The 6,394-nt window shown below is 30.1% G+C and overlaps 1 pseudogene; it reads right to left on the reverse strand.

The window, feature by feature from the left end:
* Window positions 1–3,777: 3,777 nt before the first annotated feature.
* LOC118609164 lies at window positions 3,778–3,896 on the reverse strand (annotated as a pseudogene).
* Window positions 3,897–6,394: the final 2,498 nt, after the last annotated feature.

A 6,394-nucleotide genomic window follows, 5' to 3' on the forward strand; every position in this document is an offset into this window, starting at 1 on the left:
AAGCATTTCTAATAAAATCATGATTACAAATAATGTGACACCTTTTTCTTTAGTAACGCAATCAGAAGTTTGGGGGAAATGAGAAACTAATTAAAAAATAAAGTGATATCCTTAGCTACTGATTCAAATTTAGAAATATAATTTGAATGTAAACTGAAGAAATTTTTAAAATTAACTTTAATGTTTATAAGCATTAGATTTTATGAATATCCAAATTCAGATAATACCTTTTGGCTTGTTTCAATTCCAGTATATAAACCTTATATTTACAAAGTATTGTAAAGTATGAGCTGGGTAGGAAGAAGTCAGAAATACTGTAAAATTGACTAAGGATGTATTTATCTATCTAGTCTTTTATATCTTATTCGATCATATCATGTTTCTGAAAGACATAGGACTGCTAGAAGATTATATTTTATTATATATTCACCTAAATATCTAGAGAAAGAAACCTTGTTAGAAGATAGAGTCAGTTTCATTATTAAAATTTATGGCAAAAAAAAAAAAAAAAAAAAAAAAGCAAAGCTAAACAGAACAAAATACTGCCTGGGGTTTACAGAGAAGCATTAGGGTTGGAAAGGAAAACCTAGTGTGCAGTGTTGGGCATCTTTACCAAAGCTTTTTGTTCATTCGATTCCATTGCACATTGTGTAAATATATGCTAAGGCACTTAAATACTGTTTGAACTACATAATACAATATTTTAAAAATTTACTTAATAAGAAAATTGTAGAAAGTCATTTTTATTACTTTTCATATTACAGAACATGATTTGACATAGTGTCTTCAAATAAAGAATATCTGTGACATGAATGCATAGAAATGATAAAGACAGAAAAGTGAGGGAAATTTTTAATGTATTCATATTTCCTCTCTATTTCCTTAGCAAGATTTTCAGTTCAAAGACTCAGATTTTTGTTCAAACTTCTAAAATAATGCATTCATGTTATACTGTCATTCCAAATTCCACCACGTCAGTTATGACTCAAAGTTCTATTAAAATGACAAGTATGACACACATGAATAGTTTTGGAGTAAAATGAATAATGAGGGAACTTATAAATGACATTTAATTATGATCTTATGGTAGAAACTATTCTAGAAAGGAAGGAATTGCAATAGAAAGCAAGATTTTATATTTTGGAATTTTCATCCCTACAGTCAGTTAACCACAAAAGCTGTAGCAGAGTTTGATTAAGTCTGCATGTTGTTCTTGACCTCATTAATGGAGTCAGCTGATGGATTTCCAGATCAATTTGTATGCAAATGGAGAGAAACAGGAATGAAGTTTCACAACTAATCTGCCCACTCTGACCACTTCTTTCTTTCTTTCTTTCTTTCTTTCTTTCTTTCTTTCTTTCTTTCTTTCTTTCTTTCTTTCTTTCTTTCTTTCTTTCTTTCTTTCTTTCTTTCTTTCTTTCTTTCTTTCTTTCTTTCTTTCTTTCTTTCTTTCTTTCTTTCTTCATTTATGCACTAAGTGATGTTTATTAGTGTCCTCATAAGTGTTTTGATAACTGATTTTATATATTAAATGAGAAAAGCCAGATGTAATTCTAGAAGTTTGTTTCATATAAGTGTGTTATTTAAATATAGCCTAATGATTTCTGAAAACTTTTACAGCTGTAATTTTCTTTACTCCTAAATTTGAACATACTGGCAAATGACTAGTTAATAAGTACGGATTCCAGCACATTTAGAACCCATCCACTTTTTGAGGTGAAGGGGTCATCTAGACAGCAAACAAAACGAGCAAAATAGAGACATTTATTGCTGGTATTGGAAAGTCTACAATTATATATTGCAAGTTTGTACACATTTTTAGAATAATGGATGCAGTATCAATCTAATATCTCAATAAATATATGGTTTACACTTGTTTGATAATTATATTTATTCAACTTCAAGTCAATGAATGTATAAATGGGTGAAGTATTTCTTTACAATATTATATTTTTACCAGGCATTATTAGAAATTGTTGGCAAAAGTTACCTTCAATATTTTTAATATTTAATTAAGATTATTCAAACCTGAACTAGATTAATAAGGTAAATAAAGCTAAAAAGAGGTAACTTAAGAGGCTTAAAGAAGGAAAAAAATCTGTAAGACTTATGCCTGGATATGTGGAAGCATGTGAAAAACAAGATGACTAGAGTCAACCCTAAGTGAAGTAGGTACTCCTCTGTGACACACAAGAGTGATGAATCACTAATACAGTGGACACATTAAGTAAATGGCTTAATGAAATGAACAAGCCTCTCTATAAAGACACTTGTATTTCTGATTCTATTTTAGTTAGATGGACTGAGATTATGTGATTTTTCCTCTTTCTCTCAAGACTTTATTAAAATGATAGTCAACAACAGTGAAAACGATAAAGGTGATTATGAACAAAGATGCTGTTATACATAGTCTTAAAATGCTAAATTCTCCCTTATGGCAGAAGTCCATAGATAATATCCACAGTTAATGAATTAATTTATAGTGCCATCAGTATACAATCTAGGATTGCGAAAGTAAGCAACTGAATAATAGGTACAGATAACTGTTTTAAAAAAATGTTGTGTGGATGAGGTAGGAGCAGTGGGGCAATAGAACTGTTGCTTTCCTTTATAAATCTTTGCATATCACCAGATTTATAAGGGGTGTGTGTGTGTGTGTGTGTGTGTGTGTGTGTGTGTGTTACTTTAAGGAAACATTACTAAGGGGAAAAATAACACTTTTATTACGCATTGAGAATTCTACACATTTCTAAATATTCTATTTAAGATGGAGATTACTAATTTACCATTCAAACGTCCTACTGTTGCTTATAATTTAATAATCAATACTGTTCTATCTTGTAGATATCAGTTGTTTAAAAAAATTTATAAAACTTCTGAAAAGTTAAATTATGTTAGAATATTTTACTTAAATTACATATACGGGTTGATATATAATGCTCATAAATCCTGAAAATCAGATATGCTCTTAATTGTTTTCAAATGTGGTATACTTTTATATACCACAGAATATAATATATAATATACCACAGAATATTATGTATGCAACATATATAAAATATAGAATATAGTACAGGATATAGTATATAGTATACTTTGATATACCACAAAATATATAAAATTGATGCTTTTCAGATCTGGCTGTAGTTTCAATTAACATGAAGATTTATAAAATCTCCATATTTTGGCATCATTATTCAGTAGCAGCAGATGATCAAAAATCTTTTCAATATTTTTTGAAAAATAATGTATTTGAAAAAATATTACTCACTGTTCTTCAAGTGTACTGAAGAATAATGGTTCTCATTGAAATCGGCTTTATATTAACCTACGAATCCCTGTAGAGTCAGAGAAAACCTCCACCAGGTATGAAATTGAAAAGCTGTTAGGAGAGCTCAACATCCACTAACCTTTTTATAAGACAAGATGCCTTTGTTAAAATGCTCTAATTTTTTAATAGCTTCATTGAAATATAATTTATTTGTTTTAATTATACAATTCAGTGATTTTTTGTTCTTGAATGGAGTTGTGCAAACATCACCAAAATCTGATTTTAAGCATTTTCAACATTCCAGAAAAGAAGTCTTGTGCCCATTTATAGTCATTCCTTATTCTCACCTCCAGAACTACATCATCACAGGTTTATTTTTTGTCTCCATAGGCTTTATGTTCAATTATTTTTATATTTTTTATTTTTTTTAGGCGAGGCAACCCGTAGTTGACCTCACAGATTGCAAGGACCTTGTCAGCCTACAATCCCTTATTTTTTATTTTTTATGCCTACAACACTTCATCTTCCTAGGTGGTCTCCCATCCGAATACTAACCAGGCCCAACCCTGCTTAGCTTCCTAGATCAGACAAGATTGGGCTTGTTCAGGGTGGCATGGCTGTAGACTTATGTTCAATTCTGTATGAATGATTTGTGATTAGATACTACATTTTTTAAATAACTAAAAGTTTGAATTCTGTTGTTCAATCAAAGTGTTAAAATTAAATAATTCTTAATGTCTTAATTTGCTTAGTACCTTTTCAAAAGACAGAGTGTGAAACATATGAGTGAGTACTTTTAAAAATTACAATTATATTGTTTGACTCTGAGGGTTTTTTTTTTTTTTTTTTTACCTATTGACATTTAATACATCGTTAATCAAAACTGGTGAACAACTGGCTAATTGTTATTACAGTTGTATAAATTAATAAGATAAGATGCATAAATAATAGCAGGGTCTGGAAAACACTGGCTACTTGTCAAATTTTCCTTACTTCATAAACTCAAATTCAGGATTAGATCTTTAACTATTTGCAGTAGTTAACCAAGGTGTATTCTGATTACAAATCCAATGATTTGCATATGTACTTTGAGCTACAATTATATTGATGTTTTCCCTGAGCTGAACTTATCCTAAATGTGACTAAGCATTTATAAACAGTAATGTGATTTTCTAGTATAGTATTAGTAATTTCTGCAAACTTTTAGCTAAAACTGTATTAATTTATTCAAATCCCATGAGAATAGTTTGGATCAAGACTAAAACACTATCATTTTGTAGATGAACATAAAACAATGTAGAAATATTTCTTTCAAAAATTATTTATTGGTTAAATGATGGCTTTGGCAGAATGAATCCAGTAGCATAGTATCTTTCTCCCCACAGCATGAGTAAGAGGAAAAGTTTGTCATTCTCAAAGTTGAAATCTTGTCAGCATTGCTGCAGATTTATGAGGCAGTGTTCTAATCCCTCATGGTTATCTGTCCTGTTCTCCATTACTCCTTCCTCAAGGAGGTTGTTTTTTGTGTACTCCTCATGTCATGCTCAGCTGAAGTATAATTGACTGGAAGACCACATACCCTTATGGTGTATTCACACACAAATGAATGGATGCTAGAAAAGTTGTACATCCATTAAGCAGGGCATTAGTTTTGATGTTATTCATTTATCTATCAAATATGCTTAGACATATGAGTTCTCTGAAGGCTTTTTTACTGAGAAATGATATTTTGCTTTTAGATAAGGGAAATGAAAGATATTGCTGCTGTCAATGATTCTAAAGGCTTTTATGCAAAAGTCTGAAAAATGAGAATTCATTTCATTCTTCCACTGTCTGTTCCATGGTGCTTTAAAGTGAAATATTTTAGCAGGGTATTTTCATGTTATGATCAGAGAGTAAACACACACATATGTGCACAGACACACACACACAGACTTACTTTGAGTTGTCTTATTCAATCTTTAAAGAGAAATGTACAGAAATTTAAGTCATTAGCTACTTAGATTTTTCTAGTTGCATGTAGTTTTTTAAAAAATAAAACAACTTAATGTGTAGATGATTAAAATTTTAAGTTTTCATTTTTAGTAAAAATGGGCTACTTTTTTTGTTATGTGGCATAATAAGGAAGTGAGGAAGGGGAAACCAATTGAAGTGATGATCAGGAGTATGATCAATTTTGTGAAGTTTAGGATATTATGTAAAAATATAGTAGGTACATTGATACTGGTCTGAAGAGTCTTGAAAGTTCTCTGAGGAAGTAGAAAATAAGCCTAACTTTAAAAGTTGAGCAACAATTAGAAGCAAAAAAAATATTCAGACCTTAGGAATAACAGGTGTGCATACTTTGAGATAGAAAAAAATAAAACACCTTTGAAGAAAGAGTTCAGTTATCACTGGAGCATAAAGAACTAGAAAATATGGTATGGGCTAGATCATGCAAGACCTTCCAGGCTTTGTTAATAGCTTTAGGCTTTATCTTAAGGACAATATTAAGGAAATTAAGCAGAATAGTGATAAAATAGGATGTGAATTCTTTTAAAGTACCATTTTTGAGAAGAAACTGAAGTAAAGAAAATGAGATTATGGTTATTGCAATGGTCTAGGCTAAGGAGAACTGGTTGGCATTATGGGGTTGCAAGGGAAATATAGAGAAATGGGGAAATAAATACATCTGAGAGATATTCAGGGGAGAAATACAAATACCACAAGTATTATGTTAGATGTTTTTCCACATATTATCTCATCGAAATCTAGAATTGTAAGACAGTCATCATCATATCATTTTTAAATGTGTAAAAATTGAAGCTTAGAGAAAACTGAAAAACCCAAGCTCAAGTATCAAAGATATGACAGACTCTGGACTACACCTGATCTTTATGAATTAAAAATCATCCATCTGCCAAATAATCGTCAACTTTTTTTGACTATTATTTAAATTTAACTCATAACATTTTAATAAACTATCTTTTAAGTTCTTTGTCAGTAGAAGTTTGCTTATTAGTTATATCATTTTGCAATACTCATTTTTTCCTAATTTCTTTTCAAAACTGACATTTTGCAATTTTGTATAACACAAATATTTTCTAGGTCATCTATATCTAGTCTATGATCATACTTTGCTCA

The sequence above is a fragment of the Rousettus aegyptiacus genome, unplaced genomic scaffold, assembly GCF_014176215.1.
Source record: "Rousettus aegyptiacus isolate mRouAeg1 unplaced genomic scaffold, mRouAeg1.p scaffold_m13_p_10, whole genome shotgun sequence".
Classification (NCBI taxonomy): Eukaryota; Metazoa; Chordata; class Mammalia; order Chiroptera; family Pteropodidae; genus Rousettus; species Rousettus aegyptiacus.